Source organism: Macaca fascicularis, chromosome X (assembly GCF_037993035.2).
Source record: "Macaca fascicularis isolate 582-1 chromosome X, T2T-MFA8v1.1".
Taxonomy (NCBI): domain Eukaryota; kingdom Metazoa; phylum Chordata; class Mammalia; order Primates; family Cercopithecidae; genus Macaca; species Macaca fascicularis.
This window is the reverse complement of record NC_088395.1, coordinates 38,468,496-38,493,362: the sequence shown is the minus strand read 5'-3', so window position 1 is coordinate 38,493,362 and position 24,867 is coordinate 38,468,496. Positions and strand designations below refer to the sequence as shown.

The 24,867-nt window shown below is 38.4% G+C and overlaps 1 long non-coding RNA gene across 1 annotated transcript in view; it reads left to right on the top strand.

Moving 5' to 3' along the window:
• Positions 1–10,915, top strand: part of LOC135969220 (uncharacterized) — a 44,598-nt gene extending 33,683 nt beyond the window's left edge. The window contains exon 2 of the long non-coding RNA XR_010584358.2: positions 9,961–10,915. This is a non-coding gene — a long non-coding RNA (uncharacterized lncRNA). The remainder of the gene's footprint in view (positions 1–9,960) is intronic.
• Positions 10,916–24,867: the final 13,952 nt, after the last annotated feature.

Sequence of the window (24,867 nt, the reverse complement as noted above, 5' to 3'; positions counted from 1 at the left end):
AGCCATACAATCTTCATTCTAAATGCATGTCAGAAAGCTTAATCACTGACTCAGTGACATTCAATAGTTATCCAAAGCTAAGCTGAAAGAGGTCATATTTATAAGGATTGTCTTGCATTAGATGTTTCTGCCTACTCTTCAAGGCCAGAGGTTTTAAACTGGCAGCAACTGACCAGCTCTGGACTACAGAAGCATTTTGTTCAGTTATTATTTTCACTGATATAGTTGCTAATATATTAAAAGTCAAAATAAATCTGGCAACACAGGGCTTATGCTTCCCTCTGGGAATATTGGCTGAGGCTGAGTAGTAGTAGATGCCCTTAGACTGTGCATGTGCTTTCCAGTTTGACACAGCCCCAGCCCCTACTCCCTATTCTCTTATTCCCAATCTGCTTCACTCACTTACATTGCCTAGTGGCCTCCATAGACATGGGGGAATTTCCATTCTGCTCACAGAACCAGGCTGGGTTTCTGTGAGAAACTAGTTTATTATTTCCCCATGAATGTTGTGAAATAGATAGTTCACCACATTTCCCTCTTAACGCTACAAATGCACAGGCAAATTTGTGACTCAATTGCAAGAGACTTCATACATTTTATATGTTAAACCTTATATTTAATCTTGTCCCTAACCTTATCATTCTTTATCTTGATTTTTTTTACCTAAAATATCTTGCAGAAAATGTATTTAAATTTTTTTTGGAACAAAGCCTCTGCATATCTATTAGGAGTCGTTTCTTAAAAAAAAAGGATAGCCAGCCATTAGCTATGGAGCCCACATAACTCATTTTCTTCTCCATCTCATGGAGGATGGTCAAGGGGAATGAGGTAGTGTTAAAAAAATAGAAGATCCCCTCACCATTTGACATGGGTGTGAAATTTCTCAGCAGGCCCTAGGCCTAGAAGCTCTGAAAAAAATAAGATCCCTGGTGAAAACAAGAAGGAACAGAGTTTACACACATCTGGTCAGATCATATTACAAAAAAATATTGCTATATCACTACACATGTATTGAAATGATAATGCAGAGAAACTGGATCACTCATACATTGCTAAAGATAATGGAAAATGGTATGGCTACTCTGAAAAAGAACATGACAGTTTCTTACAAAACTAAACACATGCTTATCATACAACACAGCAATTTCACTCTTGAGCATTTATCCCAGAGAAATGAAAATATATGTTCACACACACACAAATGTACGTGGATGTTATAATATTCAAACACTGGAAATGACCCAGATGCTCTTTAAGGAGTGAATACTTAACTGTGGTATATCCATACCATGAAATACTACTCAACTGTAAAAAGGAACATGCTATCAATATGCATAACAACCTAGATGGATCTCCAGGGAATTATGCTGAGTAAGAAAGTGTAATCTCAAAAGTTTACATACCATATGATTTCATTCAGTCCATAATGAATGAATTTTATATAACATTCTTGAAATGAAAAAATCATAGTTATGGAAACCAGATTAATGGTTGCTAGGGGTTGGCTGGTGGTGGTGGCAGAAAGGAGGTGGTTGTGGCTATAAAGGGTGCATAAGGAGTTCCTTGTAATGGGACTGTTCTGTAGTTTTAAAATTTTATAATTATTATTATTATTGTAGAGACAGGATCTCACTATGTTGCCCAGGCTGGACTTAAACTTTTGGGCTGAAGCAATCCTCCTGCCTCAGCCTCCTATGTGGGACTATAGGCATGGGCCACCACACCCAGCTATTTTCTATCCTGACTATAGTGGTGATCACATAACACTACAAATGTGATAAAATTGCATAGAACTAAATACACACACACGACTGCGTGTACAACTGGTGAGATCTGAGTAAGTTTGGTAAACTGTATCAACATCAATTTCCTGGTTGTGATATTGTACTATAGTTAGGAAAGATGTTACTATTGAGGGAAACTAGGTAAACAGTAAATGGGATCTCTCTCTCTCTCTATTACTTCTTAAAGCTGCATGCAAATCTACATTTATCTCAAGATAAAAAGTGAAAAAAAACCCCACTACACAAAAGTATTGATTAAAAACTTAACTTCAAGCCAATTTAAGCAATATTAAAGCAAAAGGATTTAGGTAATTATGTACAATTTAATAACATAATATATATTGTCCATTATATACCTTATTGGTCTGGCAAAGAGCCTGTTTCAGTTACTATGGCTGTGTAACAAATCACCCCAAAACTTGGTAGCTTGAAATAATGACAACATTAATTTTGCTCATAAATTTGTAATTTGAGCAAGACTCAGTGGAATGGCTCATCTCTCTGTTCCATATGGCATTGTGTTTTTTTTGTTTGTTTTGTTTTTGTTTTTGTTTTTGTTTTTGGAGGGGAAGGGATGCCTAAAGACTGGGGGCAGAAATCATCTGAAAACTCACTCACTTACATGTTTAGTGATCGATGCTGACTGATTTATGCTGAGATCATGGCTGGAAATGTCAACTGGGACATCTCCATGTGACCTCTCCATATAGGTTAGGCTTCCTCATAACATGGAGTCAATGATGAGAGTCTCCAGAAAGATAGAGAGCCCAGTGAAAATTAATCATGTTTATGAGCTAGCCTCGGAAGTCATGCAATGTCACTTCTGCCACAGTCTCAGTCCTGTCCAGATTTAAGGGGAGTAAACGAAGACTCTTGATATAGGAGTGTTAACATCACAATGTAAGGTGATCGTGCTGGAAGGGATATACTGTGGCCATCTTTGGCAAATACAATTTAGTACAGGGCTGACACAGAATAAATAATATACAATTTTAATAAATGAAAGGAGAGAGAGGGAGAGTGAGTGACTAAGTATATGCTTTGTTACCTCTTTTTGCACCACCCTTACCCTCATCTTTGCCCTGCTGGGTAAATACCTTCAGTTCCACATTTTGAAAACCTGGTTCTCAGAAATATGTTAACACTTCTCTCCCTAGAATATATTGATTGTTATGGTGGCTTTGGAATGTGTCAACTTGGCAAGGCTCAACTACGTTTTTAAGATATCCCCTTCCTATATGTTGCTGGTTAAAGTGGGCCACAAGAGAAATTCTTATGTAAGATTAGGATAGCAGAAGAGAACAACAGCCATTTTGTAACTCCCACATCGTCACTGATCTGCTAACTGTCCTCATTGGAGAGAGTCAGCAGCTGGGCTTTAACTGCTCCACTCTCCCCTGACTCCTCTTTCCGATGCTTCTACTCCTGCGTAAGGTATGTGGGTTTAGCCCTGTGATGAAGGCTCCCCAGCTTCTACAAAACAATCATACTATTCGGTCCGTGCAAAGGTAATTGCAGTTTTTTTTTGCCATTTCTTTCAATGCTAAGGTCAGAGTCAACAAGAACTGTCACAGGTTTCAGCCCATCCTTGTCTTCAGCTTGTGCTTGTGGGTTCCAGCTTACTATTGCTTTCCCTCATTTCATAGCCATCTTCCCTTCCCCAACTGCCTGCCCTGTGGACTTTAAGCTCCAGCATCACAAGTGGCAAAGACAACCTTACTCAGACTACTTAACCAACTTCCACCAATTGTGTAAGGTTAAATCTGTTTGTGTGTGTGTACCTGTGTGTGTAGTGGTTTTCTTTCTCTGATTGAACCCTAGATGATACAGATGGCATCAGAAGTCCCCAGATCAAGTATTAAACTACATGTGAATTAATTTTAAGCAGCTTTATTGAGGTCTAACTGGTATACATACATGTTGATTTTTTTTCATTCATCCCACATTCAATATATATTTAAACCTCTACTATATCTCTATTCATATAGTCTTCATTTTCAATAAGACAGTTTCTTTAAAAGTGGGACAAAGTGTGATTTAACTTTTGATATTTTTGAAAGATCTGTTAAATAAATAGATGCGAAAATATTTTTTGTGGGAAACTCAACCCCATTTTTCTGTGGTGGAAAAGAGATGTAAGTATTCAAGACTTTTCAGGAATAATTTTGTTTTATTTGGGGACTTTTAAAGGCCAGATGAAATGCTGGGATTTCAAGCTGTGAAATAGATGTTTTGGTTTTAGGCAGGGGAGGAGGAGGAATATTTATGTACATGCTGTTGTTTAGCTTTCACGTATGCTGTGTCTTTGTAGCACCTCCTGAGGAGCTGGAGAGAGGAAAACAATGAGAGAACAAAGACCCTCTTCACACACACACACACACACACACACACACACACACACACACACAGCCATTCCTGGGTATTCTTTACTCTCTGGCTCTGAGGAAGGGGAATTGAGTTGATTTGGTAATTTATCCGAAATAGTCTTCATCAAACCATCTCATGATAGTCTTACTGACAAAGGCTACTTAACTGCTTTTAAACCGCATAAATCACAATTTAAAATCTGTTTCACAGAGGGAAACATTACTGTGACTCATTTTTCCTTGAAGATGGATAAGCAGCAGCTCATGCATTTTTAGAGAGTTCATATTTCTGTGGAGCTACATCTATTTTGCAATTTAAAGATTTCATTTTCGGCTGGGCACAGTGGCTCACGCCTGTAATCCCAGCACTTTGGGAGGCCAAGGCGGGGGGATTACTTGAGGTCAGGAGTTTGAGACCAGCCTGGCTAACATGGTGAAACCCCGTCTCTACTAAAAATTCAAAAGTTAGCTGGGCATGGTGGTGCACGCCTGTGGTCCCAGCTATCTGGGAGGCTGAGACAGGAGAATTGTTGGAATTGGGAAGGTGGAAATTATGGTAAGCCGATATCATGCCACTGCACTCCAGCCCAGGTGACAGAGCGAGACTCCATCTCAAAAAAAAAAAAAAAAAATTTCATTTTCATGACTGATATTAAAAGCCTGTAAGACCCCTTAGACTTTGTTTAATTATGTGTAATGTCCCGAGTACCTAGCATTTTTATGATGTCTAAATGTTGAAAGATTTAAAGCACATCACTTGGCCAGAGCTTCTGAGTCTTCACACATCAAAGTATACAAATGAAGAAAAAGTGTATACCTAAGTTTTATCTAAATTAGACCAATGCAGCTGCTACACACCTGGGACACACTGGGATGACTGTCCCAGTTGTTAATATATTTAAATACTTCCATACTGGTTGGTCAAGAGACATTGCACCGAGCTCTATAACACTCCCCGTCCACCTGGCACTGAAGCCACCTCTGCTCCTCCCCCAGGACCCCACAGAACACTCTTTGACACAGCAAATAAAGAGCTATTGCCCACCACATTGGGCTGCCTTCAGGACCCTGTGCCAATACTCAAGCGGGTCTTCAGTCCAGTACCTGTGCTATATACAGGTATTAAATATTTTGGCTCTCTCTTGTATACAAATGTGGTGGAGAAGGGCCTGGCATGGAAGTTGGGAGATTTAAGTTAGAGTCCTTGATTAACCTCTGATATGGTTTGACTCCATCTCCATTCAAATCTCAACTTGAATTGTATTCCTACATGTTGTGGGTGGGACCCAGAGGGAGGTAATTGAATCATAGGGGCTGGTCTTTCTTGTGCCAATCTCGTGATAGTGAATACGTCTCACAAGACCTGATGGGCTTATCAGGGGTTTCTACTTTTGCCTCCTCCTTATTTTCTCTTGCTGCCACCATGTAAGAAGTGCCTTTTACCTCCCTCCATGATTCTCAGGCCTCCCCAGCCATATGGAACTGGGAGCCAAATTAAACCTCTTTTTCTTCCCAGTCTCAGGTATGTCTTTATCAGCAGCATGAAAATGGACTAATATGACCTCTCTGAACCTCAGTTTCTCCCATTTACTTATTTATTTAAAAAATTATTTGGCCGGACGTGGTGGCTCACATCTGTAATCCCAGCACTTTGGGAGACTGAAGCAGGCAGATCATTTGAGGTCAGGAATTCGAGACCAGCCTGGACAACATGGTGAAACCCTGTCTCTACTAAAAATACAAAAATAAGCTGGGCATGGTGGCGCATGCCTGTAATCCCAGCTACTTGGGAGGCCAAGGTTCAAGAATCACTTGAATCCAGGAGGCAGAGGTGGCAATGAGCCAAGATTGCACCACTGCACTCCAGCCCAGGCGACAGAGCAAGACTCTGCCTCAAAAAAAAAAAAAAAAAAAAAAAAAAAAAAAAAAAAAAAAGAAAAGAAAAAGAAAAGAAAAGAAAAAAAAGAAAGAAAAGAAAAAGAATATATTTTTTTAGAGACAGGGTCTTGCTGTGTCACCCAGGCTGATGGCAATGATCATAGCTCACTGCAGCCTCAATCTCCTGGGCTCAAGCAATCCTCCCACCTCATCCTCCTAAGTAGCTGGGACTACAGGGGGCACACCACCATGCCCAGCTAATTAAAAAAATATATGTTTTAGTAAAGACGGAGTTTTGCTATGTCGCCCAGGCCAGTCTTGAACTCTTGGCCTCAAGTGACCCTCCCACCTTGGCTGGCATGAGCACCCAGTCAGTTTCTCCATTTATAAAATAAGAAGTTTGGACTAGATTATATCTAATGACCCTTTGAGTTCTATTCTGGGATTCAATGATTTAGACACATCTGAACATTTTTCATTTTTATCTGGAGGTTTTGGTGTCTTGCAGAGGGAAAAGAATGGCTAAAAGGAGTTGGATAACTTGTTCCAAAAAGCTGGCCAAGCAGTTGGACTTGTCAAGAAAAAAGGCAGTGGAAATAAAATAGAGAACACTGTATAAAATCCCTGCCCAACTATGCTGGGAAAACCATTTGCAATTCTGATTCTAAAATGTCTAAAAAAAAAATCATATTGGAGGTGGAAAGTTCCCAGAGAAGGGCAACTAATAGATTGGACAAATGGGCGATCTCTCTATTTGAAGACAGATGAAGATTTGTAATACTTTTGCATAGAAAAGCAAAGTTGAGTAAGAGAGTCAAAGACTATACGTTTTCGAAAGACATAGAGGGATGATCACTGACTTACTCATCAAGCCTTTATAATCCTGCACCTGGAAAACAGCTCTTAAAGATTGAAGGGACTAAATTTAGAGTCATGATCTTCTCTGCACACTGATAGGTGTGAAGTCGGGGTGATAAACTTTTGAAACTTGTTACCCCAAGAGGTACTAGGAGCTGTTTACATTGATCCAAATAAGATAGATATTAGTTTATGGTGATGAATCTATAAAATATGCAGGGACAGTGATGTTCAGGGCACATCAGGGAAGACAGTGCTGATCTCTTCTAACCCAGTATTGCCACTCTCCAAGACAGAATGTAGGCCAAAATGACACCTAGGTATACTTCCAGAAGGGCAATTTGCTTTTCTCCTTTTCCCATTTTTTTGTTTTCCTTTATTTTCTTATTATTATCTCATAGAAGTAGTGAATGATCACTTGCAACAAGAAAATTTAAACGGTTCAGAAGACCGTGAAATTAAAAGTAAATTTTTTCCCCTGCCAACATCCCTCTTCTTACAGGTAACCACAGGAAAATGTGCGTGTCCATTTTGACTTGTCAAAAAACTATGTATGATCATATATATACAGTTAATAAAATATCTTAGGTATTTTATCCACTTATTTAATTATTTTAGTGGTTTTAGATTCCATCATGTAAATAAGTCATAATTTATTTAACCAACTAATGAATACTTAGGATGTTTCCAGCATTTGCCACATTTGCAGTGTTACAATGAACATTTTTGTGTCTTGTATATATCTTGTACCTCAGTCCACTTGTTTGTTAAGGTGGTTTTATACAATGAAGTTTCTGGGAAAAGTACTGCTACATTAAATTATATCACATAATACATTTTGATAAAATGGCCAAATTTTTCCACCAACTTATGCTCTGTTTATGAGTGTTCCTCTTTCCCTATGCTATCATGATATGACAATTTCTGTATTTCCACATCTTTATGCATCTCCTCCTGGCTAAGCAGAAATGTATTCAGTTAAGTATATTACTACACTCCTAAAAGCACAGATGTTATGAGGATAGCAAAGAGATATAAATAAGCTTGGGAACTTGGAGAAATGCCATATAACAATATCTCTGTTGGCCAAATGGATACAATCACATAGAGTTTTCTGATGAATTTTATTTTCAGGTCCCCAAACAGGGTATTTGATCTGAATTTCATTTTAAAATTTTATTCTATTACACAAATCATTCATAGAAAAGAGTAAGTCTTGGAAAGTATAACGAATGAACACCTGTGTAGAATCTTGTTTAGGGCAATTAGAGGTTGAGTTGACTAAAATAATGGTAGTTTTTATTTCTGTCAACCTGATCATTAGGTAGATCACACAGCCTCCTCTTCCTGCATCATTCTTTGCCTCACCCTCCCTCTACCTGTATACAGTAAAGTAGATGTGATTAATAGAGCTTATCCCTTTAATTTTGTGACTATTTTGAATGAGTTATTTACAACAAACATTATGGGTTTCTTTGAATTAAAAAGCGAAGGGGTTAAGATGTCATATATCCCAGGATTATATACACATTACTAAAAACCAGAGCCTTACATCCAAGGCATGAAACACTAGCTATGAATTTTCCAGCATTAATAAGCAGATAGGAACATAGTTGATGGGGTGGACCTGGAGGGAGATCTAGGTGAAGGGTATGTGTGTGTGTGTGTGTTTTGTGTGTGTGTGTGTGTGTGTGTTTGTTGGGGAGGTGGGGTGATGGTCCATGTGCTTCTGAAACACACCTGCTGTCTCCAGTTATGTAATTTGGTGAAAGAATGCCAGGACTTGGCAGCTAAATGATGGTAAGAAATAGCTCTTCTCTCTCCTCTGCCTGAGCTTGCAGCATATGGTCCCAGAGACTATTACAGGCAGGAAGATAACCTGGATGTCCCATGCCTGAGCCAGTTCTCACCCTACTCTATCCCAGCTGCATGCTATAACACCACAGAAACACAGACCTTTGTGTGTCTGATCAAGAGGAAGGTATTTTTCAAGAAGGAATGTGGAACCTAGACTAGAAATTTCAGCGGGCTTATAGCTCTGGGCATTGGTTTGCCACTCCCTGGCACTTTGGTTTTTATTACTATGGCTTCACTTCCCACACCCTCTGACCATGGCCATTCACTGGCTTCATGTTGCTTTTTCACTTGAACACCATACAGCATTTTTTAAGCCTCAGTAGTCAGAGGGATTTGTTTGCAGAACCTAATTCCCATACAAAATAAATAAATAAATAAGAATCACTTCCTCTTTTGCAAGGCTGCCAACTTGTTTACTTCAAGGGGCAATTATGTCACTGCCAGAACCACACTGATAAATAATCTCCTTGTATTTGAATTTTAAAATGAAGCTCTCTAGAGGGTTAGACTCAAAAAGAACCAATGATAGCTTACTTTGCTGGCCTCAAATTCAAGTTAAAATTTGCATCTTAAGAAGAATTTCTTTCTTTCTATTTTGGACTGAAAGAGAGAATAATGATGAAAGGGAGTTAAGACTTACCTTAGTAATTAGGGAGTCCCAATGGATTAGACTTGCTAATAGAAACCCAATTAAAACACATTTTGGAGGGATTTTGTTAGAACTTATAAATACCCCAGAGCTGGTTCTGGATTGTCAGGTTTTTTTTCTTTTAAGTTTACAATTCTGTTTTTGTTGTATGTTGGATAATAAGTAGGACTAGAGGAAATCGGTTTTTATGAAACCATGCACAAGTCTCTAGTACTTTAGAGCTTGAAATAGCTTCATAATTTCTTGTAGTCCACATGTCATGGCCTATCCTTTCCTCAGAGAAGCCTGACATTAGTAGAAGAATCAACATCGCTTCATTTGTGTCTGGAGATTGGAAAATGCTGCACTTAGTAAGTTCACAGCCTCACTGCCAACAGGCAGGCACCTGCCAGGTTGAGAGGGTACAGCCATCTGGAACAGCAGAGAATGGGGTGAGGAAAGCTTTTTCAATTTGCAGAGAAAGCAATTACTACATAAAATGAGTGAGATGGAACCAAAAAATGAATGTCCTGTCTAACCACCTGCTGTTCTTGATCTAGAAATAATTCAATCCTTTGGTTATTTGCAGGGAGCTTTGGGAAGAAAACACATTTCATAAATCCCCATGGCTACAGAGATTGCTGCAATAGTTATCATCATGCCTAATGCCCCTGGATTCCTGCAGACTATTACACGACTCTGTTGACTCTGAGTCACCAGCACCTGCTGCTGTAAGGAACCTTTAGGTCCTCACTGCTGATAAACCCAGCATGAGAGTCTGGGAGTGATGGATCCAAGAAGATGAAATGGCTGCCTTGGGCTCATTGCAGGTATTAACACTCTCAGTTTTACCTCAGGTGCAAGTCAGAAGATTGCAATGATAAAGGTTATTCCTTTAACCCACTACACGATGAGTCTGAGAATATGCAGTCATGGACCACATAACTTCAATGGTCAATTATGTCACTGCCTCTTGAAATTATCTTTCAGTCAGCCACGGACCACATATATGACAGTAGTCCCATAAGATTATAAAGGAGCTGAAAAATTCCTATGATGTGTGCCTAGTGACATTGTAGCCATCATAATGTCATAGTACAATGCATTACATCTTTGTGGTGATGCTGGTTTAAACAACCTACTGTACTGCCAGTCATATAAAAGTATAGCACATACAATTATGTAGAGTACATAATACTTAAATGTGATAATAAATTAGTTACTGGTTTATATATTTCCTGTACTATACTTTTATCATTATTTTAGAATGTACTCCTTCTACTGATTAAAAAAAGTTAACTGTAAGACAGCCTCAGGCAGGTCCTTCAGGAGGTATTCCAGAAGGTATTGTTGTCATAGGAGATGACAGCTCTGTGGATGTTTTTGCCTCTGAGGACCTTCCAGTGGGACAAGATGTGGAGGTGGAAGATAGGAACAGTGATGATCCTGACCCTATGTAAGCCTTGGCTAATGTGTGTGATTATATTTTTGTTTTTAACAAAAAGTTTAAAAAGTAAAAAAAAAAAAAAAAAAAATTTAAAAAATAGAAAAACACTTGGCCGGGCGCGGTGGCTCAAGCCTGTAATCCCAGCACTTTGGGAGGCCGAGACGGGCGGATCACGAGGTCAGGAGATCGAGACCATCCTGGCTAACACGGTGAAACCCCGTCTCTACTAAAAAATACAAAAAACTAGCCGGGCGCGGTGGCAGCGCCTGTAATCCCAGCTACTCGGGAGGCTGAGGCAGGAGAATGGCGTGAACCCGGGAGGCGGAGCTTGCAGTGAGCTGAGATCCGGCCACTGCACTCCAGCCTGGGCGACAGAGTGAGACTCCGTCTCAAAAAAAAAAAAAAAAAAATAGAAAAACACTTATAGAATAAGAATATAGAGAAAGTTATCTTTGTACAGCTATATAAAGTGTATCTTACACTGTTATTACAAAATAGTAAAAAAGTTAAAAATTTGTAAAGTTTATAAAGTAAAAAGGTTACAGTAAGCTAAGGTTAATTTATTATTGAAGAAAGAAAAATATTTTTATAAATTTGTTGCAGTCTAAGTGTACAGTGTTCATAATATCTACAGTAATGTCCTAGGCCTTCACATTCACTCACTACTCACTCACTGACTCACCCAGTGCAATGTGCAGTCCTGCAAGCTCCATTTATGGTTAAGTATCTTATACAGGTGTACCATTTTTTATCTTTTATACCATATTTTTGCTGTATCTTTCCTATGTGTAGATACATAAATACTTACCTTTGTGTTACAATTGCCTACAGTATTCAGTACAGTCACATGCTGTACAGGTTTGCAGCCTAGAAGCCATAGGCTATATCACATGCCCTGGGTGTGTAGTAGGCTGTGTCATCTAGGTTTGTGTAAGTACACTCTATGATGTTCACACAAGGACAAAATCTACTGACACTGCATTTCTGAGAACATATCCCCATCATTAAGCCACTCATGACTGTACTGGAAAGAGCCTTTAATTGCATCTGCTGTTAGAAGTCTAGGACTCTTTCCTGTGGTCTTCATGATGCCGAGCAACAAATATTCAGTTCAGTGATTAATCAGCCCAGTTCTTAGTTTTGTTTCCCCAAGAAGGAAACCTCAAGACAAGTATTCAAATGCATGTAGCTTGTTTGGGAGGTGATTCCAGGGAACACTGTTAGGTGAATGGGGAAGTAAGACAGGTAAGAAGAGGAAAATGGGCCTAGTTTGGTGGTTCATGCCTGTAATCTCAGTACTTAGGGAGACCAAGGACAGGTGGATCACTTGAGTCCAGGAGTTGTAGACCAGCCTGGGACACATGACGAAACCCTGTCTCTACAAAAAATACAAAAATTAGCCAGGTGTGGTGGCACATGCCTACAATCCCAGCTACTCGGGAGGCTAGAGTGGGAGAATCACCTGAGCCTGAGAAGTCAAGTCTGTAGTGAGCCATGATCATGCCATTGCAGCCCAGCCTGGGTGACAGAGCAAGACCTTGTCTCAAAAAAAAAAAAAAAAGAAAAGAAAAGAAAACAATACCAAGTTCTCCAGCGAGATACCACTGAAGATACCACTGTGTAATCTCCAGAGAAACTTCAAGAGATAGTATAGAGCAGGGGTTGGCAAACTACAATCCATGGGCCAATTCTAGCCTGGGTTTGTACAGCTTGTAAGCTAAGAATGGTTTTTATGGTTTTAATGGTTAAAGAATATCAAAAGAAGAAATTTGTGACACATAAATTACCCCCCAAAAATCAAATTTTAGTATTCATAAATAAAGTTTTGTTGAAATGCAGCCATGCTCATTTATTTACAAATTGTTTATGGCTACTTTTGTTGTACAAAATTACAACTCTCTACATTGATGTAATCTCTGTACGGCAGAGTTGAGTAATTGTAATAGAGATAATGTCACCAGCAAGGCCTAAAATATTTACTATGTGGCCCCTAACAGAAATAGTTTGCTGTCCTGTAATGTAGAACATGTACCTCCCAGTTATCCCATCTGAGGAGCTTGAGAGCTGGGGTACTTATCTAACCAATTTTCATCCCTCATTGGATGAGGGCTGCTCCTGGACAGCTTTCATTTCCCAGCCCTTAATAGTCTGCCTTGCCATAAATGGAGAATACCCAGGAATTATGAGTTCTATGAAAATTCATTCTCAACTCAAAAAGACATAATTACACATTTCCCCTAATTAAACATGAAAACATGCATTTTATAAATTCCTAGTTTTTCAAATTCCTGAGAAAACTCGGTTGTATTCTGGGCCCAAGACCACAGAGTGAATTAAATATTTCTGTCTATTTCTCAATTATGGATTGAATTAAGCAATATAACAAGTTATATAGAAGAATATTAGATTCCAAATATGTTGCCTCTGGAGGATGGCTGGTAGTATAAAGTACCTTTTCTTAATCAACAACAATCCATGATAATAAGTAAGTTGGAGCTGAGAATGTCTTTATCTTTTGCATAACTTCACCAAGTGGATAGTGAGCTATTTCAATTAGAACGATATCAAAACCCAAATGGAGATTGTTATAGATTTATTTTCATATTTAACAATACTATGCTTGTCAATAACTGAAAATGGTAAAACATGAAAGGCAGGAGCATTGTCTAAATAAATGCAAAGCAAAATCAGTATTCACTGAGGCAAAACTTGTTCTGGTAGCAGATTCTAGACACCAGTCATTCCCAAGACTGTATATCCTCTGCACAGCCACTTTCTTTTATTAATTCATTTATATTTCTTAAACTTTTAGGTTCAGGGGTGCATATGCAGGTTTGTTATATAGGTAAATTGCTTATTGCTGGGATTTAGTGTACAGATTATTTCATCATCCAGGTAATAAGCATAGTACCCAATAGGTAGTTTTTTGATCCTCCTCCTCCTCCTACACTCCACCCTCTAGCGGGCTCTGGTGTCTAATTTCCCTTCTTTGTGACCATATGTGCTCATTGTTTAGATCCCATTTATAAATGAGACCATGTGGTATTTGGTTTTCTGTTCCTGTATTAGTTCGCTTAGGATAATGGCCTTCAGCTTGACCCTTGTTGCTACAAAGGACATGACCTGATTCTTTTTTATGGCTGCATAGTATTCCATGGTGTGTATGTACATTTTCTTTATCCAGTCTGCCATTGGTGAGCATTTAGGTTGATTCCATGTATTTGCTATTGTAGATAGTGCTGCAAGGAATATATGCATGCATGTGACTTTATGGTAGAACAATTTATATTCCTTTGGGTATATACCCAATAATGGGATTACTGGGTGAAATGGTAGTTCTACGTCCTTTGAGAAACTGCCAAACTGCTTTCCACAACAGTTGAACTAACTTACATTCTGACTAGCAGTGTATAAGCATTCTCTTTCCTCCACAACCTCAGCAGTCTGTTATTTTTTGACTTTTTAATAATAGCCATTTTGACTGGTGTGAGATGGTATCCCATTGTGGTTTTGATTTGCATTTCTCTAATGATTAGTGACATTGAGCATTTTTAAAATATGGTTGTTGGCCACGTGTGTGTCTTCTTTTGAGAAGGGCCTATTCATGTCCTTTGCCCACTTTTGAATGGGATTATTTGTTTTTTGCTTTTAAATTTAAGTTCCTTATAGGTTGAGGATATTAGACCTTTGTTAGATGCATAGTTTGCAAATATTTTCTCCTATTCTGTATGTTGTCTGTTTACTCTGTTTATAGTTTATTTTGCTGTACAGAAGCTGTTTAGTTTAATTAAGTCCCATTTGTCAATTTTTGTTTTTGCACAGCCACTTTTAAAATGAAGTCTAAACATAGCCAATTTCATACAGCCTTATACCCTAATTTACTTAGATGTTCAAACACCATCAAGCACTTTCTCTCTTTGAAAGAACAGCAGCACAGCTTAAAATCCAAAATGAGAAATTCAGAAAATAGCCAATTAAAAACAAAATCAATTTCTTATTCCGAAATGATTTCAAGTTTTTCTTTGGTCACTAAAACAAACCACAATTGTTTCCTCCAATAAAATTGTTAAAGGTTCATGAGTTTTAGATGTTGTTTATCTCCCAATATACCAGTATATTATTAAAAAGGAAAAAGTCTATTTGTCCAAGCCCAGATTCACAGTTAGAACAAACTGTACACTTAAATGGTCTTCTGTATGACCCTCTTATTCCATGCTGTACATGCTAGAGAATGCCCAAATTAAGTGCTGCCAAATGTCATCATGCCTGCATAAACTGCTCTCTACTAATTTGGAGGGTTAGCCTTTCTGTCTTGGCATGATCCCACATACCTCCTAAGCAAAACGGTCCCAGTTTTCTGGTCTTAGGAAGATGGTTGCTGATAGTAGAGTAGGAAAGTACTAATCTTATCTACACTAGCCTGCTTCTGTTTTTCTGGCTTGTTATATCTGTTGTTCTACGGCCAGCAGGCACTTTTCTTTCCACTATTTAAGGTGGTCTCAATACTTCCACTCATTCATTCAACTATTTATTCTTTTGATAAATGTTCGAGTTCCAACAACATGTCAGGCAACATCCCCTCAACTCTCCTCACTTCATCCCCAACTACCACACACACTTGACTTGTCTCAGATAAAGCAGATAGGGGGCTGGAGGAATGTGTGCACTCTACTAGGGTCTTCCACATTACCACAACCACCAGAACCACAAAATAGATCTTCACAACTTCAAATGGTAGAGCAAATATATGGTTGCTGACTCCAGGCTTGAGACATTCTGGGTGGAATCCCCTGAAAAAGCTTTTTGGGAAACCAATGCGATTTTATCAGCAAGATTTACCTCGTGAACCTTGAAGGCCTTTAGATATCTGTGTAGACCAGGCTATCAAAAGAAATAAAAGTTATTAAGCATTGGGAGGTCAGAGTCCTAGCTAAGGTTTAGGCTGTATAGCTTTGTGGTTAATGGCATGGCTTTTCAAATGGATGATGATTGAAGTTCAGCTCTATCTATGCCTTTAAAATAAATTTTGTAATCAATATTAGAAGAATACCATGTGTCCTCTGTTAGGCCATGCAGTGTAGTATATGGCAATAGCAATATGAGTTCTGTTTCCTCTCTCCTTTGAATTATACCTAAACGTTTTCCTTAGGACTCCAAACTTAGAATAGCAGACTTGCAAAAACAGGTTCATCTATTCCTAGTGTACCAGTGTTACGTCTTTTCCTCTTCTATTGAATCTCTTTGTTTTAAACAATGACTAGCTTCTTATTTCCATATTCTCAGAAGGAGTCCATTATACCATGCATCAAATTTCACTGATGCCCATGAGATCATATATGCCTCAGAATATTAAAATATTAGATTGCCTGTTTATTGTTTTTAATTACCAGTACTCCTTGGGTTGTTTGTTACACAGGCAGAGTAACAAACACCTGGTAAGCATGCACTAATCTCCCTTCCTGCACAGGGCAGGCATTGCTAACCAGCCATAGCTCTCTAAAGGCAGCTTCAGAATATTTCCCAACACAAAGTTCAGGAATCCTTTATCCAGATGAAGTCTATTGGACATTCTTGGTATATTATGATATGAATCCTATTGTTAGGGGTTAATATCAAGAAAATTACTTTTGAGATAGGTTTGAGCCAGTTTTTAATTTGGAAGGGATGAAAAAAGAGAAAAAGAAGAGCAAATAGAGCATTGCTCATACAAAGCAATGTTTTTCTAAGGAGAATGCTTATCGGATTTAATTTCCATTCTAGCTGATGGATTTTAACGTTTAAACAGAATCGCTTGGATTTGAAGAGACCTCTCGTGGGGTAGTTAGCTCATATCTCAGGACTACCACAAGATAGATCTCATTATTTTTCTTAAATCCTGTCTTAAAAATGAATGAGTGTCTAATGAGTCTTTAAATAGTGATTTTACTACCTCCTCTGGTAGCATGTGTTATAACTTCTGTATTCTACTAGCTTCATAACTTCAGTGTTCTAATAGCTACCAATTCTGCTCTAGTATTTATTTAAAATTTCCCTGTAGCATCAGAAGTCTGTTGCTGCATTTTCTACACTTGCTCTGTTTTTAACCTTTGAAGCTAGTTACAACTGGCAGTCACTGAGGAAACATTACCTGCAGATGTCATGGATGGACTGGTCGCCATAACCACCTTGGACTTAACAGTCGCTCCTGACCATTCCTTAGTTTGAACTTCATCTTCTCCTAAGTTCAAACATGAAGGATGGTTGGTAATCACGTGTGGGGAAAAGAAAGAGAGATCAGACTGTTACCGTGTCTATATAGAAAGAAGTAGACATAAGAGACTCCATTTTGTTCTGTATTTGAGATGCTGTTAATCTGTGACCCTACCCCCAACCTTGTCCTTGCAAGAGACATGTGCTGTGGTGACTCAAGGTTTAATGGATTTGGGGCTGTGCAGGGTGTGCTTTGTTAAACAAGTGCCTGAAGGCAGTATGCTTGTGAAAAGCCATCACCATTCTCTTGATCTCAAGTACTCAGGGACACTGCCAAAGGTCGCAGGGACCTCTGCCTAGGAAAGCTAGGTATTGTCCAAGGTTTCTCCCCATGTGATAGTCTGAAATATGGCCTTGTGGGAAGGGAAAGACCTGATCATCCCCCAGCCTGACACCCGTGAAGGGTCTGTGCTGAGGAGGACTAGCATAAGAGGAAAGAAGGCCTCTTGGCAGTTGAGATAGAGAAAAGCATCTGTCTCCTGCCCGTCCCTGGGCAATGGAACATCTCGGTGTAAAACCCGATTGTATGTTCTATTTACTAAGATGGGAGAAAACCGCCTTAGGGCTGAAGGTGGGACGTGCTCTTTATGCACTAAAAAGGTTTATGGAGATGTTTGCATATGCATATCAAGGCACAGCACTTTTCCTTAAACTTATTCATGTCACAGAGATCTTTATTCATATGTCTTACTGCTGACCTTCTCCCTAAGATGATCCTATTATCCTGCCACTTCCCTTTTTCTAAGATGGTAAAGATAATGATCAATAAATACTGAGGGAACTCAGAGACCGGTGCCAGCGTGGGTCCTCTGTATGCTGAGCGCCGGTCCCCTGGGCCCACTTTTTCTTTCTCTGTACTTTGTCTCTGTGTCTCATTTCTTTTCTCAAGTCTCTCGTTCCACCTAACGAGAAACGCCCACAGGTGTGGAGGGGCAGGCCACCCCTTCAATCATGCCTCTGGCCCTTTGAATTTAATACAGTACTGTTATCTTGGGTGTTGACTTTTCTCATTTGCCTGCTTCTCCATTTCTTTGTATCAGCCAGGAATCAGTGCTTCTCCCTATTGTTCAGCACTAACACCTGTATAGGAAGAATTGAGGCAAATTCTTCTAAAGCCTCATTTAAAATGTTGACACTAAAGCATGATTATATCTCGACTGTGCATCTCTAGATCTATAAATTTGGGTTCTTCCCACCCATAAATGAAGTGGGAAGTTATCTTTTTGTTATGATTTGAGTGGATAGCCTTTCTAATAAAAAAAAAATCTTCCTTACTTAGAAGTGCTGGAAATTGAATCACTGAAGAGTCTTTTCTCTTGATTAATCACAAGGCAAACCAAGGTTCTCTTTTTAAACTGATGATGATTTAGAAGGGTTAATCCATTAGGTCAAAAACTCCCTGGTATAAATTAGATATTTTTCATCCCACTTTCCTCCCAAATAAGTGAGCATAAATAGTACACTAGAGTCCTTGAAAGAGATGCTGAAAGAAATGACAGCAAAAACAGGTAATGGAAAAGCACCAAAGAAAAATATTGCTTATTTCTCCATGTGGTCATGGGCTAGCCTGAAGTCAACTCAAATCCACAAATATAAGACTTTTTTCATTGTGTTTCCTTAAGGCTACATTCCAAATCAATATCCCTACTACTTGACAAGTGCTCTTTACTCATTAATCCTACCTTTGGCTGCCTGGGACTTCAAAGATTACCTTCGTACTATCTTATTACCAGGGCTTGCCTGGGAGGCCTTTCTTCTTTTTTGCTTTCCATCCAATCCTTGGCTTCTCTTCAAGGCCAAGATCATTACATACCCATAATAAAACCTTATCTGAGACTTCAGACCTTACTCTCAATTTACTTAGCAAACATTACTCTAAGGCATGCAAATGAAGAGGAATGAAACAATGTTCATTGTGTACCCACGATGTGGCAAGCACTGTGCTAAACATATATCATAAGGTATCTCATCTTAGTATGTACAGTCATATCAGGTAGATGTAATTATCATTGTAAAATGAAAATGAAAAAATAACATTAATTTTTTTATAGGAAACAGAAATCTACCTGGAAAACTGTCGCTCACCTAACAGAGTTGAGAAGCATGTTCTTATGTTCTTAAGGTAAGCCATTAGATAGAACAGTCTGGAAGATTCTAATTCAAAACCTGTGAACATTTCACAAAAAAACTGTCTAGTAGTGCTGGGAAGTGTTTAGTATCTGGATGTCTGGAAGGTCTATGAGTGAGATGAGGTAAAACTTTTCTGGGAAAGAATGTAAATAAAAGAGTTATTAAGTAATTATTGGGGACATGTAGCTTAGATTCAGCAGCATGCCACTTTGCCAGGATCTGTTCTTTAAATATAGTCACTCCAGCTTTGTTTTTATTAGTATTAGCATGGTATTAATATATCTCTTTTCATCCCTTTAACATACCTATATCATTGTATTTGAAGTTGGTCTCTTACAGAGAGTGTATAATTGGGTCTTTTAAAAAAAAATCCATTCTGACAATTTTTGACTTTAACATTTCCATTTAATGTGATTATTGATATGTTTGGATTTATACTTACTATTTTATTATTTGTTTTGTGATTGTTCTATTTTTCATTTTTTGTTTTTAGTTTTCTTCCCTTTTTGGATTTTTGGACATATTTTAATATTCCATTTTAATTTGTCTATTGTTTTACTGCCTTTTTATTTATTTATTTTTACTCTAATTGTGTTTGTTTTTTACTGATCAGAGAAAAGGAAGACACTACAAACACTATTTTATGTGTTTTTTCTAGAGATTATAATATATGCACTGAACTTTTCTGAGTCTACTCAGAATCCATACTTTACGATTTCAAGTTTAAAAAATTACCACCATGTATGTCCCTTTCCCTTACCCCCTTTATCCTGTAAATGCCTTTTATGTAGTACCTCTACATATCTTGAAAACCCTATCACAAAATGTTATGTTTGGCTTTCAGTCATCAAGCATATTTTAAAGAACTGAAGAGGAAAGAATATTCTGTTTACCCAGATGTCTACCATTTCTATTGCTTTTCTTTCATTCCTGATGTTTCAACTTTCTCTCTGGTGACATTTCCCGTCTGTCTGAAGAATTTTCTTTAACAATTATTTCAGAAAACATCTCCTGGCAATAAATTTTCTTGGTTTTACTTCATCTGATAATGTCTTTATTTTACCCTCATTACTGAAGGACTGGATTGACAATTCTTTTCTTTCAGCACTTTAAAAAAATGGCATTTCACTTCCTTCTGGTTTCCATGGTTTCTGATGAGAAATTTGCTGATATTCAAATTGTTATTATCATGTAAGTCATGTGTCATTTTCTCTGGTGGCTCTCAAGATTTTGTCTATAGTTTTCAGATGTTTGATTATGGTATGTCTAGGCACAGATTTTTTTCAGGGTTATCCTATTTGAAATTTGCTGAGCTTCTTAAGTCCGTAGGTTTATGTCTTTTGCCAAATTTGGGAAGTTCTCAGCCATTACTTTCTTACATATTTTTTCTGCAGCATATTCCTTCTCATTTTCTTTTGCAGCTCCAATGACACAAATGTTAGCTCTTTTAGTATTGTCCTACAGGCCCCTGAGGCTCTGTTGGTTATTTATAAAAATATTTTTTCCTATTATTTGGATAGGATCATTTCTATTGATACCCCAACAAGTTCACTATTTCCTCTGTTATCTCTGTTTTTGTATTGAGCCCATCTTGTGAATTTTTATTTTGATTACTGTATTTTTCATTTCTAAATTTTTCATTTTATTCCTCTTTATATCCTTTATTTCTTTGCTGAGACTTTCTGTCTTCTCATTTATTTTGAGAGTATTTTTTCTTCTTTTTAAATTTTTAAAAAATGTTTCTGGGTACATAGTAGGTTTATATATTTATGGGGTACATGCGATATTTTGATACAGGTATACAATGTGTAACAATTGTATCTGGGTAAATGGGGTATCCATCACCTCAAGCATTTATCCTCTCTTTTTGTTACAAACAATCCAATTATACTCTCTAATTATTCGTGCTTTAAAGTCTCTGATAATTCCAGTGTCTGTGTCATCTTGGCATTTGTTTCTGTTGGTTGTTTTTCCCATGAGAGTTGAGCTTTTTTGTGGTTCTCTCTATGCTGAGTAATTTTGGATTTTATCCTGGACATTTTGGAAGACTCTAGGTTATGAGAGACTCTGTGTCTTTCATCCTGTAGGGAATGTAGTTCATTTTGCTGTGACAGACAATCAACTTGATTGGGTTCAGGCTGTATATTCCAACGAGCCTTCTTTGAATTGTGGTTCCAATGTCAGTTCATTTTCCAAAGCTTTTGCAGTGCTATTCAGGTCTGTCTCATATGTGTGAAACCCAGCAGCCAATTTAGGACCTAAGCAGTGTTCTGTCCCATAATTTCATTCTCAAAATCTTTGGTATATTGTTTTGTGTCAGATCCATACATGCACAGCTAGGGAGGGAGCCTAGGACTTCACAATTTTATGGGATTGTTTTCTTCATACTTTCCAAAATGTCCCCACAACTTTTTTTCCCTGGGGTTCAACTTACAGGCTGTGACCCTCTTACAGTCTAAGAAAGATGGGGCTTTATATAACTATGCTGTGCTGCGCACTTCCAACAACTGAACCTATGTCAGTTCTGAACTGAAATAGCAGGAGGGAAGATAGAAAGAAAAAAGGCAATGGGGATTCACCCCACCCTTTTGGGACATAACTATCCTGATCAGAAATAGTGGTTCTCCTCCCTCAGAATTTTAGGCATCCCTAGACCCCCAGTGCTGCTGCTGTCTCTACTGCTACTGTAGTTACTGCAGGATGGCCTGGAGTGCAGAAGGACAGAGAAAAGGGAAAAGTCTCAGAAGATTTCTCCCAACCACCCTCTCTCTGAGCATCAGATCATCTCTTTCTTGCTCTTCAAGACAGAATTAGAGAGCTTTTCTGTCCATGCCTGAGTACCCACTTCTAGGTTTCAGGATGCCTTGATTCTAGGCCGGGGATAACAGAAGAAAAATAAATGATAAACTCAGTGTCAATTTGGTAGTACTTCAGATTCTGGCCTGTCTTCTCTCCTAGTCTGCCCACCACTGTTTAATTTTTGGAGTCCTCAAATAGCTGCCCCATGCATTCTGTCCAGGTTTTGTAGCTGCATTGAGTGGGAGAAACAGGGTGGAGTTACCCCCATTTTACTTGGAACCAGAACCTCCTATTTCTTTTACATCCTGCTACGAATATATCTCTGTATTTATCACAGTTACTTTTGTTATTTTTATAACATCTTCCCCCTAGAGAAAGCCTCTAAAACACAATGTTTTGCTATAAATATACATAATGAAATGGTTAACTTATCTATCAAGTCAACATTATCCATTATCTCACAGTTACCATTTTTTTTATGGTAAGAGCACCTAAAATCTACTTTTTAACAAATTTCCATTATACAATATTAAGTATAGTCTTCATGCTATACATTAGATCTTGAGACTTATTAATCCTACATAACTACACCTTTGTATCCTTGACCCACATCTCCCTGTTCCCCACCCTCCTAATGCCCTGGTAACCACTGTTCTACTCTTTGTTTCTATGAACAGGATTTGACTTTTTAAAATTCCACCTATAAGTTAGATCACACAGTATTTTCCTTTCTATGCCTGGCTTATTTCACTTAGCGTGATGTTCTCCAGATTCATCTATGTCCACGTTGTCACAAAAAACAAGATCTTTTTCAAGTCTGAATAGTATTCCATTGTGTGTGTTTGTATGTTTGTGTGTGTGTATATTTATCCATTCATCCACTGATGGACACTTAGGTTGGTTCCATACCTTGGATATTGTGAATAATGCTGCAGTGAACATGTGCATGCAGCTATCTCTTTAATGTGCTGATTTCATTTCCTTTGGATGTCTACCCAGAAGTGGGATTGCTGGTTCATATGGTAGTTCTATATTTGTAGTTTTCAGAGAAACCTCCATACTGTTTTCCATAATAGCGATACAAATTTACTTTTCTACCAACAGTGTGTAAGTGAACGTCTTTCTTCACATCCTCTCCAACACTTATTTTTTGAAATGTTCTCAGGAGAAACCTGTAAGGAAGGAAGTGAGGGAAGCAGGAAAGGCAGGGGAAGAAGCTAAGCAAAGATATGGTTTCAGCAGAAGTCTAGCATCAGCCTGATCCCACAGGAAGTTCTAGAGCAAAGACGGCACCACACAGTTGTCTCCCTGGAGGCAAAGGGACTGGATTTTTGCTCCTACATACCAGTCTGTCATTGACTGTGCTGGTGGGTACATAACCTCCTAGGCATCTCTGGGTGAGGTTCCCATCAGCTGAGAGTAATTCTCAAGAGAACAGTGCAGCTGTGAGCTGTTAGCAGCCAACACTCATAGCTACTAAATATAAAATAAATAGAGCTAGTCACAATTCTGGGTAAGATGGTGTAAGCAGCTGGGGATGGATGCTCTGGGTGAGGCATCAACACCATCATTATAATGATTAATCACACATTTCAGTGGTGATCGTCACTGAATGCTGCTATTTCCTTCCAAAACACAGAGAGAATCACTAACTAGTTGTGGCATTGCAGGAACCATGCCTGCGCTGAAATAATCAGCCTCTAGGGTAATGATTCTGAACATTAAGTGTGCATGAGAATTACTTAGGGAGCTTGTTAAAGATGCAGATTCCATCACCAATCCAGAGATTCTTATTCAGTAGATCTGCTATGAGAGCTGCATTTTAACAAGGACCCCTGTGATTTCACTTTGAGATTATGGAGGTGGTCATACAACCTATTTCAATGATGGCAAACGTCATTCTGCTTTAATTGTGTTTCCTCAACTAAGTCTGAAGCTCCTATGGGCAGATGCTAAACTGCAGTAATTTCCACTATAGTGACGTTCACGACCATAAAATGTTTTATACAGAATGTTTTAATTAAGCCCTTACCGATACATTGTTCTTGTGATCCAAGTAATCACTTTATAGGGAGCCTGAAATGAGGTGACTGTAGGTATCTGAGGCACAGAGGAAAACTCTCAAAGCAGGAGCCATAGGAGTTGTGGAATCCTAAGAGGCAGCTAGCCCTATCAGCAGTGAATCATAACTTTTTAAAAATAATCTTCAGACAGCCCAGGGGTATCAGAGGCTTACTGACACAAAATGCCCATCTCTGCCAAGTGCCCTGAACCATGAATAGAAATGTATGGCTGGGATGGGCCTGGGAGACTAGCATCTGTTTTTATAGCTGTGATTGTCCGTTCAGATTGGGGTCAGCATCAATCATATCATCTTTCACTATAAAGAACAGAATATTGATCAGGACTCAGTCCTGCCTAACAATACCAGCTCCACTTTGGGTAGCCAGACAATTTAAGATCAGAAATGAAACAGTATTTCTAAAAGTACATAAAAAAAACTAAAACGAATATGAGAAACCAATAGACTATCAAGTGTTCCTTTCATTCCTTTGTAAGAACTAGGCTACATGCTGTGACAGCAAAGGATTTGCTTAGGAAGATCTACTTAGTTAGATAAAATATGTTCCCTTAGTAAATCTGAAAAATAAGCAGTTATGCTCTCCTGCATTTTTATCTTCTATGATTTTATTAGCTTATCCAGCACACACTACTGCACACTTAAATAGGGCAAGTATTTTATCTATTCTTTATTTTATTTATTTATTTATTTATTTATTTACTTTTGAGATGGAGTCCTGCTCTGTCGCCAGGCTGGAGTGCGGTGGCGCCATCTCTGCTCACTGCAACCTCCGCCTCCTGGGTTCAAGC